Genomic DNA, 19,579 nt, shown 5'->3' on the forward strand with positions numbered 1-19,579 from the left:
TCTGTCAGTACTATTGTATAGTTGCGAATCATGGTTAACAACAACAACCCTTAACAACAAATTGCAAAGCTTCACAAACAGATGCTTGCGATCTATTTTAAAAATCTGGTGGCCAAATGTAATAAGCAAAGAAAATCTGTACAAAAAATGTGATATAGAACCTATTCCCGTTATAATAAAAAGAAGGAAGTGGCAATGGATTGGTCACACATTGCGAAAAGAACAAGATGAGATATGTCGCCAAGCCCTAGACTGGAACCCCCAAGGGCACAGAAGGAAGGGTCGGCCAAAGACCACTTGGAGAAGAAGCCTGATGAAGGAAGTGGAGAGCAGCTGCAGTAGCTGGAATGAAATTAAACGTATTGCGAATGATAGAATAGTTTGGAAAAACTTTGTAAAGGCCCTATGCTCCCCAAGGAGTTAAGTGGAAATAAAGAAGAAGAAGAAGCCAGACAGACAGACGGACGGACATGGCTAAATCTACTTCAAATTGTCTGAAACGTATTTCGTCCAAACATACTTGGGGTATACAACCATAATTTCGATGAGACACATTTTGCCCGTATGAAAGTGTATATACCCTCGTTAGCATAAATGCTGAGGGTATAAAAATGCGATCGGTTAAGGTTAACCAGTACCAACCTAGCGATCTTTGTTCCCATAGTAATTTGTATTTGACTAAAGGCGGATTTTCTATTTTTTCAAAATTCTCTAAATGCCACAATTATAATCCGATCGATGAAAAAACGTTACCAGTTCATTATTGTGGTTAAAAAACGATTTTTACAAAAAAATGTTGAAAATCGGATCGGATTTTGATATAGCTCCAATATGCATATTTTGTCGATTTTGGGTATTTTGGGCCCCATATACCCATATCAAAATCTTATCCGATTTTCAAAATTTTTTTTGTAAAAATCGTGTTTTAGCCACAATTCATCGATTGAACTTTTTATACCCTCAACTACGTTTTGTATTGAAGTAAACTCGAACAATGCTCTTCCGCCACGCTAACTGAAGATGTTTTCTACTCAGTCGGAATCCGAAGTACTATGTTACAGTCACTCCATTTGAATGGTGCTTGTACAAAATCTTGAGGTAAATTCATATTGGAAATATACCAAAAATATGAAACTATGTTGATCATTTTCTTCGTGGAGCTTTTCTACCCATTAATAACACGAAATACCAAGTAACAACCAAATACATAAAATCGGGAGGTACCGTCCAATGGGGGCTGTATCAAAACGTAAACCTATAGTAATAAATTTCTAAATTTCAGGTTATTCGTTAGGATAATGTGACTAAAACCCTTAAAATGCCGAAATTAGGTATTTCGGCAGTCATGTCTGTCAGGCTGGCTTGAGCGCACACTAATTCTCGAACGAATCAATCGATTGGGTCCAAAATGTGTCTTTCGTAATATTTTGTTGAAACTTAGTTTAAGTTCGAATATGGTCGGTCCACTCGTTCGGATACCTCCCCCACAAAAGTTCGGAAAAGTTCAGTTTAAATTCTGTTCTCGAATTGCATTGATTTTTTTGCAACAACATGTATTCGCTACCGCTAAATGTTGCACATCGTAAAATTTAGATAGAATAAGGACAATATCGGTCTACTGCTTCGGGCACCTACCACACAAAATTTCGGAAAAGTTCAGTTTTAAGCCTATTCTCGAATCGCATTGATTTTTTTTTGCGACAACTTGTAATCTCTACCGATATTACGATGGTACAAGAATTTTCAGGGGCACGTCCATACTTCCTGAGAAAATGGCTAGAAAGCTATAAAATACCCCCTTGGCCACCATGTGTGTGCAGTGGCTGTTACGCACGACAACTTTCGAACTGAATATTGCGTTGGTCCAAACTTTGCATATACCCAGCAAACCAATCGTACCGACATCGTAACGAAATCGGAACAAAATTCGGACGATACGTCCGATATCTGATCCGAAATCGTAACGATATCTTAACGAAAGTTGTATGAAGTGGTTGACATAATTTCGGAACGAAATGTCTTAGCGACATCGGATCGATTTCGGTCCGATTTCGTAACGAAATCTGAAGAAAATCCTTGGGAAATTCGGAAAGGAAATTTTTTTCCGACATTCGTTCCGAAATCGGAACGAAATCGGTACAAAATCTGAACTATTTCCTATCCGAAAAATCGTTTAGAAATTGGAACGAAATCTGAACGACTTTGCTTCCGAAATTGTTCAGACGTGTCGGACATCAGACATTTGGTTTGCTGGGTACATACATAGTAATATTTCTGCTAGGAACGTACGCAAGGTAATTTCAAGGAAACTCGCCTCAAGAGCATCACAAAAGTTCAAGACTTCGCTTAAGTACAGTTTAAGGGTTGTCTAAGAATCGTTTTGAAAATTGTTTCCAAAGGTACTTCTGGTGATTCTGTTTTAGCGATGATATGCTTTTCATGAGCAACTCCATGCTTCCTCGCATAATGATCCGATAGCTCTAAATCCTACGTTGATCCTTCTAAGATATATGGCCCACGGTCCACTCCTTTGGGTACCTCCCGCACAACAGTTCAAAAATTTTCGCTAAAATTGCGAAGGCAGTAACCAGTTTGGTCCATACTTTACATATCGTGATATTTCTACGAGACATAGATCAGGTTATAATATGTATGTTAACTCCTTTGGATACCTCCCACACAAAATTTCGGAAAAGTGTAGTTTAAAACCTACTCTTGGATTGTTTTGATTTTTCTTGCAACAGGTTGCACTCAAGGCCCATATTACGATGGTAAAATGTTTTCCATACTTCCATACTTCTTGAGAAACTGACCCGAAAGCTGTATTAAACCCCTACGGCCAGAAAGTGTAGTGGCTGGTGGCTGGTGCGTACGACAACTCTCGAACCAAATACTGCGTTGGTCCACACTTTACATTTCGTAATATTTCTTAGAATATTAGATAAAATTCGAATGCGGTGCTTATAAGTCATCTTCTTCCGATACCTCCCCAACAAAAGTTCGAAAATATTCCCTAAAATGGTATGCGCTATAAACCGATTTGGTCCCAACTTCGAATCTCGAAATATTGTGTCCAAACTTAGTTTATGTTTAAAAGTGGGCCCTATCGGTCCACAGCTTCGGGTACCACCCACACAAATGTCCAACACTTCTGTTTAAGCGCGGTTAAGGGTATGTTCGAGGAACGTTTGGGAATTTTATCGAAGGTGTCCCGGTTTACAGCGATAATATGTTTTTCGTGCGAATGTCCATGTTTCTTGATATAATGGTCCAAAGGTTTAAATTGTATGGTGACCGACTGAAATGACTGGTATGCGCAGGGGCGTAGCCAGGAATGCTTTTTGGTCGTTCTAGGGGGGGGGTGGGGGGCAAATGCTTGTTTTTTTCGTAATATTTATAATTTTTTGCATACAAATGAACCGTTTTGTAGGATCTAGGCAGCTGCCCCTCCCTAGCTACGCCCATGGGTATGCGTGATATCTATCGAGAGTAATATCTCTCAAAAGACCCACTTCCAAAATGAACTATGTCGGTCCATTCCCTAAAGCTTTTGAGCTTTAATCCAAATTCATATTTTTGTCGGCAAGTCCATACCCCAAAATTCTGAAAACTCTCTAAACAAATAAGTTTTTTTTGGGAAAGAAGTGTTTCAATTAACACAGGCTGAGGGTATGTCTCTGTCGGCCGACTGATACTGCTTTACTTTTTTGACAACTTTTACGAACCGATATTGCTATCATTTTGTACTGTGTGTTATCAGAGGATACAAAAGCTCAATTCGGAAAATTGTTAATATTGTGTTCCCCAAGAACGGCTTTCACACTGTATTTCTGTACTACCTGCGTAACCGGGTCAGTGTGAATGCTATCCAAGCCTGCCTCATATGCTTGTTGGTCTAGAGGTTCTCTTTTATACTTTGGACCTCTCTCTAGGTCATGAAGATTTCTTATGACTTGCCTGGGTGGGGGAAGTCTGTCCATTAAATCGTGACAGGGATGCTCACTGCGATAACGCCCAAGCAGGTACTGCGTCGATAAAATCCTGTTGTACTGATGCACCTGTAAATGATGTTTTTCCGACTCATAAAGTCCACTATGTCGCTGATCTTTTTGCGGAGACCGTTGCAATTGAATTGCAGGAATGATGCATTCCGGGCCATTGAACAACAACTTGTGCTGCGTTTGTTGTTGTTGGGTAGACTGCGGGGACGTTCTCGTTTTCCGATGACGACGAAGAGTCGGTCGACGAAGTTGAAGACACATTGGACGATGTTCTGGCGCAGCAAGCAGCAACATTGCTATCGCTGTAATCCCGGGTGCGACTAAGGCCAGGGCACCCTCGGAAGTGCATTCATTCCCTACGTCCATTACTTCTCATCGAAACTGACAGGTGGTGGATGCGGATTTGGCAAACGGAACAGATCCATACTGGCCCGGGGTTCATCTCTATCTCGACACGGACCACAAAAAATCGGAGCAAATTGAGCTCGGAGCCGGGATAAATTGAAAAAAAAATACACAAACACATAACTGTTGAGTGGCGGCCCCTGGTCGATCATTCCTCCGAGTCAATCCGACCGCCGCACAGTGGGTCAGAAATCGATTTTCCTGGCCAAAACCCCAATTTTGTGTCGTCACCGATTGTTAATTTCTCTATGGGATTCGATAGTAAACATTAGGGTTATGACTTTTTTACAACATCATATCCCTGTTTCATAACGTGATGAGTTTTGCCATAAGATTACATAAAATCATAATTATAAGGTGATTCGGTGAAAAAACCTCACGCACAAAATGATTTTAAATTTGAATTTATCAAAATGATGGACAATTTTTTGAAGTCACTGCAAGCAGATATGCAATTGAAATTAAACTTTAGAGTCACATGAGATAATTAAACTGACATAAGATTTATTTCTCACTAATTTTCTTCAATTCTGAGAATCGTTAAAGCTTTTATTTAAAGATATAATTTTTTTACAAAAAACAAAAAAATTAAAATTTTATCAAAGTGGTTTGTGCATGACCTTTTTCAATATTTGAATGAAATAAACATTATTATAGTTATTAGTAGGCTGATATTTATTCATTCGTGCAACAAAAACTAATTTTCGAAAAGTTTTTTTTTTCATTTCATACATTTTTTCAGAATATTATATTTTAAAAATCGATTTTTGCGTGAACTTTTTTATATTTCAATGGAATAAACGATAGCGTGGTGATTATTAGGCAAAAGTTCATTCATCCCTGCTACAGGAAATCATTTTTGAGAAAAAATGTCAATAAGTCATAACCCTAGAAAACATATTGAAACTAAGGAAACCAAAAAATTGGGTCAAAATATTGGAAGGTGTGGGCGTGGCGCGCTCCTAAAGAAGACCATTTTCCCCAAATTTAGAAAATACATTTTTGGAAATTTCTGAGGAAAGAAATATATATTTCTCGGAAACTTTAACAGATACTGTGTTCATTGTTTTTTCGTTGTTGTGTAGGTAGTATTGTTGTTTTTAAGAACCGTTTCAATAAATTACTGTAACGTTTACCCGAAGTGAGCTATTTTATTTTTCCTTAAGTACTAAATTTTAATGAAACTCCAATTTTAGTGGACAATAACTGGTGGTGAACAGCTTGAAACAAAGTTCCATTTTCACAGAATTATGCCTGAAGGTTCCTTTTTAAACCCTTATCTACTTTTGTACCCGTTCCGTCCGTTTATACTTTTTTAAATGTTTTTTTAGAAATTACTTGAAACTATAGATTTTTTACACAAATGAAAATTTTTTAATACATACGTTTTTATATGAGTAATATGAAAATCCAAGGGGTATTTTTATACCCTACACCACTATGTGGTAAGGGGTATTATGTGTTAGTGCATTTGTATGTAACATACAAAAGGAAGCGAGATAGACCCATAGTTCCTTCTAGGGATATACATAGAATCACTTTCTGAGTCGATTTATGCATGTCCGTCCGTCCGTCCGTCCGTCCGTTCGCAACATACAGGTCGCATTTGTTGACCGATTTCGCTGAAAATTGGGGAATACCATTTTTTTAGCCGTCGGAAGATCAAGTTCGAAGATGGGCTATATCGGTCCAAGTTTTGGTATAGCCCCCATATATATTTTCGGCCGATTTCACGAAATTTGGAATGTGTGACTGAATTTGGTCTAAAAATAAATGTGCCAAATTATATCGAAATCGGTTCAGATTTGGATATAGCTCCCATATATATGTTCGCCCGATTTCACGTATGCGATGTACCAATCACGCTATATACGTCCGATTTTAATGAAATTTGGAATGTTTGACTGAATTTGGTATAGAAATAAGTGTGCCAAATTATATAGAAATCGGTTCAGATTTGGATATAGCTCCCATATATATTTTCGGCCGATTTCACGTAGTTTCTGTACCAAACACGCTATATATTTCCGATTTCGATGAAATTTGGAATGTGTGACTGAATTCAGTCTAGAAATAAATGTGCCAAATTATATCGAAATCGGTTCAGATTTGGATATAGCACCCATATATATTTTCGGCCGATTTCGCGTATTTGCTGCTCCAAACACGCTATATAAGTCGGATTTCAATGATATTTGGAATGTGTGACTGAATTCGGTCTGGAAATAAATGTGCCGAATTATATCAAAATCGGTTTAGATCTGGATATAGCACCGATTTATATTTTACATATTCACAGTGGTGTAGGGTATCATATAGTCGGCCCCGCCCGACTTTGATCCTTTCCTTACTGGTTTAATCTTGGAAAACATTTATTTTTTTTTTTTAATTTTTTTTGGTATTTTTATGGTTTGAATATTGGTGTTTGACCTTTTGTAAATATACGTTTTGCGGGGGAGGTACCTAAAGGAATGGACCGACAGAGTCCATTTTGAAAATGAGTCTTATTTTGGGAGTTATTCCTATCTACAAAAATTTCGCGCCAACCAGCCATTTCAGTTGGTCATCATATAATTTAGACCTACGAAAAACATATTATCGCAGGGACACTAGGAGTACCTTCGGTAAAAATTTCCAAAGGATGCTTGAACAGACTCTTAAAAAAAAATGTTGAATATTTGTGTGGGTGGTACCCCAAGCAGTGGACCCATAGGTCCCACTTTTGAACATAAACTATGTTTGGACACAATATTTCGAGATCCAAAGTTTGGACCAGCCACTAGAAATTTCAGAAATATCACACTGTGCAAAGGATGGACCAAATCGGTTACTGCCTTCAAGAATTATCGTGCACACCATTTAGCGAAAATCTTGAACTGTTGTGGGGGAGGTACACAAAAGAGTGGACCGATTTGGCCCATTATTGAACATGATTTAAGTCTGCACAAAATATTTCGTCTGCCAAATTTTGGATCGAATTTGTTTATTCGTTGGAGAGTTATCGTGCGCCGCATCCACTTCACAGGGTACTCTACGGGTTTTTACAGCTTTCGGGCCATTTTCTCAGGAAATATGGACTTGCTCCTGAAAAACATGTACCCTCGTGATGGGGCAGCGAATACAAGTTGTTGCAAGAAAAATCAAAGCGATTCACGAGCAGGTCCCAAACTAAAGTTTTCCGAAATGTTGTGTGGCAGGTACCTGTAGGAGTGGGCCGATTGAATCGATACTGGAACTCACTGGAACTCATCTATGTCTGGTAGAAATTTCACGATGTGTAAAGTATGGACCAGATTGGGGTTATCGTTCGCCTTTAAGGGTTATCGTTCGCATAATATTTCCGAACATTTTCGAACTTTTGTGGGGAGGTATTTGAAGGAGTGGACCCATATGGACCATCTTCGAACTTAAATTAAGTTTGGACAAAATATTACGATGGCCAAAGTTTAGACCAAATCGGTGCAACCGTTCGAGATTTATCTTGCGCACCATCCAGACAGACAATCGTTCCAATCGACATTGTTAAATCGACTCCAAATTGTCTGAAACTCATTTCGGATTTTGTGGTCTAAATCCATGTGCGTCATCGAACATTTTGCCCGTATGAATGTGTATATACCCTTTAGCATAAATACTGAGGGTATAAAAATATTTAAAAAACAAGTAAAAAAGTATCAGTCGGCTTTGCCGATAGAGATATACCCTCAGCCTGTGTGGATCGAAATACTTTTTTTCCCAAAAAAAAACTTACATATTTAGGGGGGTTTTCAAAATTTTGGGCGTATGAACCGACAAAAGTATGGATAGGATTAAAGCTCAAAAATTTGCGGGGATATCGATAGTTAGTGTTTTTTACCATACCAACCTACGAAAAACATAATATCGCTGTAAACAGGGCCACTAGGAGAACCTTCGGTAAAAATGTCCGAAGGATCTTCGAACAGACCCTTAACCATACAAAAATGTTGAACATTTGTGTGGGTGGGACCACAAGGATTGGACAGATAGAGCCCTAATCTATATATATAAAAGAGCAGTGAGGTGAGGTATTCACTGACTGACTGATTCATCACCGCCCAGACGAAACCGCTGAAGCTAGAAAGTTGAAATTTTGGGTGTAGGTTGCTGTTGGTGTGTAGGGGTGAGATAAGGCTGGATTTTTCGAAATTCGACCCAAAAGTGTACGAAAAGTACTAAAAGGTACTAAATATGGTACCCTTTGTATTAGGGAAACGGTAAGAGCTAGAATTCTGAAATTTGGAATGAGGGTAACTGATGGAGATCTAGAAAGATGTACCAAAGGGTTTTTGGAAAATCGACCTCTAAGTGTACGAAAAGTACTAAAATTTACAAAATTTAGTACCAATTGTATATTTTGAACGGATATAGCTAGAATCATGGAATTTGGTATGGAAATCAAGGTAGGGAAGTGGTGTTGATGTAATTAAATGTTTTTGGAAAATCGTGCTAATGTGTACGACAAGTACTAAATGATACTAAATTTAGTACAATTTGGATTTGTGTGAACGGATGGAGCTGGAATCCTGAAATTTGAAATTACGGTCAATTGTGGAGAGTAACGACGAAAACTTTTTGGAAATTCGAACTATAAGTGCACGAATAGTACTAAATGGTACTAAATTTAGTACAATTTGGATTTGGGTGAATGGATAGAGCTGGAATACATACATTTGGAATGAGGGTCACTGATAAAGAGTAACAATGAAAGGTTTTTGGAAATTCCAACTTTAAGGGTACGAAAAGTACTAAATGGTACTAAATTTAGTACAATTTTGATTTGGGTGAACGGATTGAGCTGGAATACAGACATTTGGAATGGGAGTTACCGATGAAGAGTAACAATGAAAGGTTTTTGTAAATTCGAACTATAAGGGTAAAAGTACTAAATGGTACTAAATTTAGTACAATTTGGATTTGGGTGAACGGACAGAGCTGGAATCCTGAAATTTGGAATGAGGACCACTAATGAAGAGTAAAAATGAAAGGTTTTTGGAATTAGAACTATAAGTGTACGAAAAGTAATAAATGGTACTAAATTTAGTACAATTTGGTTTTGGGTGAACGGATGAGCTGGAATCCTGAAATTTGTAATGAGGGTCACTGATGGAGAGTAACAAAGAAAGGTTTTTAGAAATTCGAACTATAAGTGCACGAAAAGTACTAAATGGTACTAAATTTAGTACAATTTGGATTTGGGTGAACGGATAGAGCGGGAATACAAACATTTGGAATGAGGGTCACTGATGAAGAGTAACAATGAAAAGTTTTTGGAAATTCGAACTATAAGGATACGAAAATTACTAAATAGTACTAAATTTAGTACAATTTTGATTTGGGCGAACGGATTGAACTGGAATACAGACATTTGGAATGAGTGTCACTGATGAAGAGTAACAATGTAGGTTTTTGTAAACTCGAACTATAAGGGTACGAAAAGTACTAAATGGTACTAAATTTTGTACAATTTGGATTTGGATGAACGGATAGAGCTGGAATCCTGAAATTTGAAATTAGGGTCAGTGGTGGAGAGTAACAAAGAAAGGTTTTTGTAAATTCGAACTATAAGTGCACGAAAAGTTGTAAATGGTACTAAATTTAGTACAATTTGGATTTGAGTGAACGGATTGAGCTTGAATTCTGAAATTTGTAATGAGGGTCAATGATGGAGAGTAACAAAGAAAGGTTTTTAGAAATTCGAGCTATAAGTGCACGAAAAGTACTAAATGATACTAAATTTAGTACAATTTGGATTTGGGTGAACGGATAGATCTGGAATCCTGAAATTTGGAATGGGGGTCACTGATTAAGAGTAAGAAAGATGTACCTAAGGTCGAAAAGTCCTAAATGGTAGTGAGTTTAGTATGATTTGGATTTGGATTTGAAGAGCTGGAATCCTAAAATTTTGAATTAAGATTACTGTTAGAATATAGAATTGAGATATGGAGGAAGCTTTGGAAAATGGTACTAATGTGAACGAAGCAGTACTAACTGGTACGGAATTCGCTGTTTTTGCGTGAACAGAATACTGTTGGAGTGAGGATTGTGGTAGTTTTGGAAATTCACACTTATGGAAAAGTGCTAAATGGAACTACAGTGGCTATAAATTGGGGTTAGGTGAACGGATAAAGCTGAGATATGAAAGTACATTTTGGAAAATCGTGTACGAAAAGTGCTAAATGGTACAAAATTTGGTACCTTTTGGTATTTGCTATATGGTAGAGAATTTTGTACAATTTGTGACTTTGTAAAGGATAGAACTGGAATTTTGAAATTCGGTACTAGATTAGCAATTGGTGTTTAGAGTGGAGGTAGGGAGGAGGTTTTGAAAATTCGTACTTATTTATACAAAAAGTACAAAATAGTACTATAATGGGTTTCAGGAGAACAGATAAAGCTGGAAAAGTGAATTGGGGTTAGGATATATGTTGAATATAAGGAAGTAATCTTTTAAAATACACTAAGTCGAGAGGTACCGTTATATGGGGATATACGAAAACGTGGATTTTTATGGTCATTTAGGATTTTTATGGCCATTTTGAATGCCGAAAACTTAACGGACCTATTCGGGTTCTGGGCGAAACCGCTAAAGCTAGAACCTTGGATTGTAAATGTGCGTGATTTTTGTTGTGAAGGCGTGAGTTTAGCGTTTGGAAATTCGTACTGAAAGGGAATGCTGTGTTATTGAAGGTTTAAAACCAGGAGTCAAATCTGAAATTTGCAATATGATACGTAGTTTTGGAAATGGTAGTTGTGTAGGGATGCGATACTTCAGATTTTTTTTGTAAATTCTGACTACAATCGAAAAAAATATTGGTAATAAAAATAGGTCTTAGTACAACAGAATCTCCAGTATTCACCATTCCCGTATTAAATATTGTTTATATATATTTTGTTCCCTTTCCGCATACGAAGTTGCGGGCATTTGCTAGTTTGAACATAATCTAAGTTTCGACAACATTTAGAGATCCAAAGTTTGGACCAAATCCATTGCTACGTCTATACCATTTTAGCGAATATTTTCGAACTTCTGTGGGGGAGGAGTGGACCTATAAGCACCACCTTCGACTTTCATTTAATATTCGAAGAAATATTACGATATCCAAAATGTGGACGAACGCAATATTCGGTTCGAGCTCCCCAGCCACAACACATGGTGCCATAAGGGGTTTTTACAACTTTTGGGCTGTTTTATCAAGAAGTATGGATTTGCCCCTGTCGTAATTGAGGCATCGAATGCAAGTTGCTTCAACAAACATCAAAGTAATTCGCGAGCAGGTCTTAAAGTGAATTTATCCAAAATTTTGTGTGGGGGGTACCCGAAGGAGTGGATCGATAGAGTCCATATTAGAACCTGACCTATATCTGGTAGATATATTAGGATGTGTAAAGTATGAACAAAATCGGTAAATCCCATCAAAAGTTATCGTGCGCACAATTTTTCCGAGTATTTTTGAACTTTTGTGGGGGAGGTACCTGAAGAAGTGGACCGATATGGCTTACCTTCGAACTTAAACTAAGTTTCCACAAAATATTGCGAAGGCGTCATTTTGGACCGAATCGGCAGATCCGTTCGACAGTTATCTTGCGCTCCAACCACTACAGGAAGTGTGGACTTGCCCTTGATTACAAGTTGCTACAACAAAAATCAAAGCGATTCGAGATTAGGTCCTAAACTCAACTTTTCCGAAATGTTGTGTGGGAGGTACCCGAAGGAGTGAACCGATTGAGTCCATATTGGAACCTCATCTAAGTCTGGTAGAAATTCCACGATATGCTATGTATGGACCAAATCGGTTACTCCCTTCAATAGTTATCGTGCGCACAAAATTTCCGAACATATTCGAACTTTTGTGGAAGAGGTACCGGAAGGAGTGGACCCCAAGTATGTTTGGACGAAATGTGTTCAGACAATTTGGAGTGGATTTAGCAATGTCCGTCCGTCTGTCTGTCTGGCTGGCTGGTGCGCACGATAACTCTCGAACGGATGAACCGATTCGGTTCAAATTTTGGCTTTCGTAATATTTTGTCCAAACTTAGTTTAAGTTCGCAGATGAGCTATATCGGTCCACTCCTTCCGGTACCTCCCCCACAAAAGTTCCAAAATGTTCGGACATTTTGTGGGCATGATAACTCATGAAGGGAGCAACCGATTTGGTCCATACTTGGCACATCGTGAAATTTCTACGGGACTTAATTGAGGTTCCAATATGGACTCAATCGGCCCATTCCTTCAGGTACCTCCCACACAAAATTTCAGATAAGTTCAGTTTAGGACCTTCTTTCGAATCGCTTTGATTTTTGTTGCAACAACTCGTATTCACTTCCCCCCATACGACGGTACAAGTTTCATCATGGGCAAGTCCATACTTCCTGAGAAAATGGCCGGTAAGGTGCAAAAAGACCCTTGACACCTTATGTCGGATCTGTCGATTCGGTCCAAAATTTGGCCATCGTAATATTTTATCAAAATATAGTTTAAGTTCGAAGATGGACTATAATGGTCCACTCCTTCAGGTACCTCCCCAACTTCAAAAATGTTCGGACAAATTTTGCGCACGATAACTGTTGAAGGGAGTGACCGATGTAATCTATACTTTGCACATCCTAATATATCTACCAGATATAGATCAGGTTGGAATATGGACTATATTTGTCTACTCCTTTTGGTACCTCTCACACAAAATTTCGGATAAGTTCACTTGAAGACCTGCTCTCGAATCACTTTGATTTTTGTTGAAGCGATTTGCATTCGCTACCTCCATTACGACGGTAAAAGTTTTTTCAGGGGCAAGTCCATATTTCTTAACAAAACAGCCCGAAAGGTATAAAAAATCCCTATGTCACCATATGTGACGGTCGGAGAGCACGATAACGAACTGTTCAACCGATTTGGTCTATTTGGTCTTCGTCATATTATATCCAAACTTAGTTTAATGGGCAATACCGGTCCACAACTTTCGATACTTCTCCCCAATATGTAACTAAAATGCTAGGATGATATCACTTGATTGGGGCAACCAATTTGGTCCAAACTTTGGTTCTCCTAATATTTTATCAAAATTTAGTTTATTAAAATTAGTTTAACTTCTAATTCCTAATCCACATTTTTGTCGGCAAGTTCAAATGTCCAAAAAGGGCCACAAAATTCGGAAGAGACCTTAAATACATTGGATCTGTCCGGAGGTCAAAGTTTCGCTTCACATTAGCTGAGGGTATATCTCTGTCGGCAAAGCCGACTGACACTTTTTTACTTGTTGTTATTAAATTTGTTGACCACTCGGAACCTCATAACCAAGTTACAGGCAATTTAGGCCGCAAATGTAGATAAAAACTTTAAATTGTGGTACCGTTATATAGAGGCTATGCCAAAGCCTAGACTTATGTCAACAATGTTTGTTGGGGAAATTTTTGTACCATTTGGTGCTCCAATTGCCAAGTTACGGCCAATTCGGGCTAAAAATGAAGATCCTCAAAATAATTGAAATCGGGTGGTACCGCTATATGGGGGCTATAAAAAAGTAAAAACACCTATATTTTGATTCAAAATATAAAAAATTCAAAATTTGACCTTGATTTATGAAAATATCTCTAAAGTTAGAGTTTTGACCAAAAAAAGTCCTTACTTGTTTATTGTTCTTAGGGGTGAACGTGCTTGCAACTACCGCTAGCTACCTTTATCGGGTAATTCCCAGGTGACACCATGGATGGGTCAGTGTCATTTTGAGATGCAAGAGGAATCAATATAAGTTCTGGCCTTTCTCTTGATTAGATAATGACGTTTAAAGTAGACCATTTTGGAGTAAATAAATATGGTTATTATTTATTAGAAGTTTCCCATCATTAAAACAAAATTAAATTTAATTCCGTTGAGTGGATTACCTCTACCTACTTAAATATTCATTAGAATCGTGTGAATTGGTCATTAAATAAATTACTTAATATATGTGATGAAAATTATTTCGATTCTAGTTGTTTAAAATATCCAGCAAAATATAGAGAATGACCCAAGAAATGTTATTAGCAATGGCATGTTGGCGTTTTTTTTATTGTTTTATAGTTTTATTATGTGATCATTTCTGCTAATGTCCAAATCTTCGTATTTCAAATATTTGAGAAATGACAAAACATTGCACAGTTGATGTGACTTCGCAAGGGTGGCAGAGAATGTTATAGTTTGAGATGTCGATAGACATCCTCCACATTTTGTTATTTGAGAAAATTATTCCACGGAAATTGTTCTACTCTATATCAAGAAAAAAAGTAGATTCTGATCAAAGAACACAAGAGTAGGTGTGTTGGAACAAAGTATAGAAAAATCGTTTTTAAATGATTTTTATATGTAAAAAATTTAACCGTGTTCTTCAGTGTTTCAAAAAAACCTAGAAACGCACAGAGCCTTGATATATATAACAGTATCAATTTCTACATACGTACATACATATCCATGTTTCCACAACATCCTTCGGGGACAAAGGAAACTTTTAATTAATTAATAATTTAATTATCTTTGCAGTTTTGAAAAGAATTGTTAAACATCGCAACAATTAAAAATCAAAAACAAAAAACACGACCACAATTATTAACATTACAAAACACACAACATTGTAAACGAAAAAGTAAATGAAATTTTCTTAGATACCGTTAATAAAAAAATAACAACAAAACAAAAAAGAAAAAGAAATTTTAAAACTGCAATGAAAAAACATAGTAAAATAAATACAACAAGTGCATGAAGTGAAACAAAAGACTTAAGCAACAAACGTGATTCTGGCTGGCTTAGAAGACGTCGACGACGCCATCGTCAACGATAACAGCTAACCAACCATCATCTAACCCAACCAAACAAGCAACCAAGCAAAAAATCTACTGCTGCCTGCAAATGTAAACATAACCACAAAACTCAAAACAACAGCTCCCCACCGGAGTAATACCATCATCATCGTCGTCAGCGTTATCATCATCACTGCCACCTCCACAATCACGATTAGCTTGTCAGGCCAAGCAATGGAACCAGCTGAACACTGAGCCACACTAATTTGAAACCCACAACCACCACCACCACCATCTAAACTGGAGTAAACCAAGTTAAACATAACAAACAATTAATTAGTGCATAAACTTACAAATAATTAACTGCCGTTAAATTTAACTCTTACATTTTTTTCTTGCCTACATTGAGCTGTGCTTGCCCATCGTCATCATCATCACATTGCCTAAATGTAAGCGCAACTTTAATTTCGTTTTTTTGTGTTTATTTGGTACATTCACTTTTTGTAGTCGTTCGACGATGTAAAATTTGATCAGAGTAAAGTAAAAAATGTACTGAAGAGAGTTTAGGTACGACTTGTTTGACAGAAAAGTAGTCCTAATAAGGGTCCTCTACAGATAGAAACCTTTACACAGGTCCTCTGCTGTCATAAGATTTATTGCATTGGGAGGACTTATGTACAATGGGAGACTTTTTAGAAGTGTTCTACATAGAGAAGAAGGAATATAACTTGATTCTACAAACAGAAGACCTCTTCATGAAACATGTTAGGCAGAAGACTTCTTCAGATCTTCTGTAGAACGAATACCTCTAGCGAATCCTTGTAGGTTAAAGATATCTTGAGATATTCTATAGATCAAAGACCTCTTAAGGTCCTCCATCGACAGAAAACCCTTTTGAGGTTTTCTATAAACAGAAGAGTACTCGAGGCTATCTGTTAACAGAAGACCTCTTGAAGTCTTCTAGAGATAGAAAATCTTTCTACAAACAGAAGACCTTTCAGAGTGTTCTATGGACAGACGCCTAGAGAAGACGGAATATATCTTGATGATACAGACTGAAAGAAGACCGCAAACATGTTGAGGTCTTCTTTAAGCAGAAGACCTCTTTAGATCATCTGTAGAATTAATACCTCTTGAGACACTTTGTAGGTTAAAAATATCTTGAGATCTTTTATAGACAAAATACCTCTTGAGGTCCTCCATGGGCAGAATACCCTTATGAAATCTTCTATAAACAGAAGAGTACTTGAGGCCATCTATATACACAAGGCCTCTATAGACAGGTCTTCTATAGACAGAAGAATTCTTAAGGTCATCCGTAGACAGAAGGCCTTTACGGTGTTCTATAGACAGACGTCTACTTGAGGTGTGCTATAAACCGAAGACCTCTTGAGCTCTTCTATAGAAAGAACTTCTGTTGAGGTCTTCTATTGGAAAAAGACCCATTGTAAGGTCATCGAAAGAGAACAGATCTTGAGGTCTTTTACAGACAGAAGTCCTCTTAAGGTCTACAATAGATAAAATACCTGCTTGAGGTCTTAGACAGAATATCCCATGAGGTCTGCTACATACAGAAATCCCTTAAAAAATCCATTTGAAGTATTCTTTAGGCAGAAGACCTCTTCAGATTCTCTGAAGAACGAGTATTTCTTGAGACCTTTTTATAGGTAAAAGATATCTGGAAGTCTTCTATGGACGAAAGATCCCTTTGGGGTATTCTATAGATAGAAGACCTCTCGAGGTCATCTGTAGACAGAAGACGTTTTAGGGAGTTCTATAGACAGACGTCTTTTTGAGGACGTCTGCTTGAGGCCTTCTATAGACAGAAGATCCCTTGATCTCTTTAAAGTCCTCTATCGACAGAAGAAAACTGAGAACTTCTATACACAGAAGGCCTCTTAAGATCGTCTTTAGATAGAAGACCCTTGAGATTCTCTATAGAACGAATACATCTTGAAGCTTCTTCTATAGACAGAATACGTATTGAGGTCCTCTATAGACAGGGGTTCTATAGGCTGAAAACTTATTGAGGATATTAATAGACAGGTCTTCTATAGGCAGAAAGCCTATAGATGTCTTCTATAGACAGAATACCTCTTGAGGTCTTCCATGGACCGAAGATCTCTAAGGTCTTCCTATGGACAGAAAACCTCTTCAGGACTTCTATAGACAGAAGACCTCTTGAGGTCTTCTATAGACAGAAGACGTTTTAGGGTGTTCTATAGACAGAAGACTTCTTGAGGTGTTCTACTATATGCAGAAGACTTCTTGAGGTCATCTATAGACAGAAGGACCTCTTGAGGTCTTCTATAGACAGAAGTCTTGTTGAGGGTTTCTATAGACAGAGTAAGTCTTCAGATCTTCCTGGGGATTCTTGAGGAATTTTATAGACAGAAGACATCTTCAAGCATTCTAAGTCCTCTATAGGCAGAAGAATTCATATGGTCTTCTATAGGCAGAAGATTTCTTGAGGTTTTCCTCTTCTATAGACATAAGACCTCTTGATGTCTTTTATAGACAGAAGACCTCTTGAGGTCTCCTATAGACAGAAGACCTCTTGAGGTCTTCTATAGACAGAAGACCTCTTGAGGTCTTCTATAGACAGAAGACCTCTTGAGGTCTTCTATAGACAGAAGACCTCTTGAGGTCTTCTATAGACAGAAGACCTATTGAGGTCTGCTATAGATAGAAGACCTCTTGAGGTCTTCTATAGACAGAAGACCTCTTGAGGTCTTCTATAGACAGAAGGACCTCTTGAGGTCTTCTATAGGCAGAAGTCTTGTTGAGGGTTTCTATAGACAGAGTAAGTCTTGAGATCTTCCCGGGGATTCTTGAGGAATTTTATAGACAGAAGACATCTTCAAGCATTCTAAGTCCTCTATAGGCAGAAGAATTCATATGGTCTTCTATAGGCAGAAGATCTCTTGAGGTTTTCCACAGACAGAAGACCTTTACGGTGTTCTATAGACCGTCGTCTACTTTAGGTGTGCTATAGACAGAAGACGTCTTGAGCTCTTCTATAGAAAGAAGTTCTGTTGAAGTCTTCTATAGAAAAAATACCCATTTTAAGGTCATCGAAGGAGAACAGATCTTGAGGTCTTTTACAGACAGAAGTCCTCTTAAGGTCACCTATAGACAGAAGACCTATTGATGTCTGCTATAGACAGAAGACCTCTTGAGGTCACCTATAGACAGAAGACCTCTTGAGGTCTACTATAGACAGAAGACTTCTTGAGATCTTCTATTGACAGAAGACCTCTTGAGATATTCTATAGACAGAAGACCTATTGTGGTCCTTTATAGAAAATGAGATCTTCAAGTCTTCTGTGGACAGAAGACCTCTTGATGACTTCCATATACACAAGACTATAATCTGAAGATCCCTTGACCTCTTTTAAGGTACTCTATCTGCAGAAGAAATCTTGAGGACTTCTATTGACAAAAGGCCTCTTACGGTCGTCTCTTTGTAGGTAATAGACATCTAGATGACTTCTATAGACAGAAGACCTCTTGAGGTCCTCTATAGACAGGTCAAAAGACCTCTTGAGGTGCTCTATAGGCAGAAGGTATAGTGAGCTCTTCTATAGACAAAATACCTTTTAGGGTGTTCTATAGACAGACATCTTCTTGAGGTATTCTAAATACAAAAGACCTCTGGTGGTCTGCTATAGACAGAAGATCTCTTGACGTTTTCTATAGACAGAAGACCTCTTGAGGTCTTCTATAGACAAAAGGCCTGTTGAGGTATTCTATAGACAGAATACCTCTAGGGCCCTCTATAGACAGAAGACTTTTGTAGGTCTTCTATAGACAGTTTTCATATTTACAAAAACCTATTAAGGACTTATATGGCAGAAAACCTCTTGAGATCTATTAAAGATTGAACATCTCTTGAAGCCTTTTATAGATAGAAGACCTCTTAAGGTCTTCCGTAGACTCAAGACATCTTGGGGTATTCAGCCAGAAGGCTTTTTGAGGTCCTCTATATACTGAAGACCTTCTTGAGGTCTGTTTTATGCAGAAGAACTCTTTAGGACTTCTATAGACAGAATGCCTCTTAAAGTTTTCTGTAGATATAAGACCTCTTGAGTAAACATTTTTAGGTCTTCTATATGCAGAAAACCTCTTGAGTTCCTTTGCAGAACGAAGACCTCTTGATATTTGTTTGTCCTCTTGATATTTGTTTGTAGGAGAAGACATCTTGAGGTCTTCAGTCTATAGCTATATATAGGCGGTCTATATACACAAGACCTTTTTGATGTCTTATATAAAAAAATAACCTTTTGAAGTTATCTATAGACAGAAGACCTCTTAAGGCTTCTATAGACAGAAGACTTATTGAGGTCCTCTATTGAAAAAAATGCCTCATGAGGTACCCTTTA

At 37.7% G+C, this 19,579-nt stretch overlaps 1 protein-coding gene across 4 annotated transcripts in view; it reads left to right on the top strand.

Annotated features, from left to right (window-relative positions):
• The window catches only part of stl (ADAMTS metallopeptidase stall), a 133,761-nt gene that overhangs the window by 5,725 nt on the left and 108,457 nt on the right, over positions 1 to 19,579 (top strand). For 2 of the 4 annotated variants that reach the window (XM_073955889.1, XM_073955890.1), the window contains exon 2: positions 14,941 to 15,646. The exons of 1 other annotated variant lie outside the window; for it this stretch is intronic. The gene's annotated coding sequence lies outside the window, so the exon portion shown is untranslated. The remainder of the gene's footprint in view (positions 1 to 14,940; positions 15,647 to 19,579) is intronic. One more of the 4 variants, XM_073955891.1, reaches the window with a different exon arrangement.

This window comes from Musca autumnalis, unplaced genomic scaffold (genome assembly GCF_047663935.1).
Source record: "Musca autumnalis isolate F117 unplaced genomic scaffold, ASM4766393v1 scaffold_5, whole genome shotgun sequence".
Lineage (NCBI taxonomy): Eukaryota > Metazoa > Arthropoda > Insecta > Diptera > Muscidae > Musca > Musca autumnalis.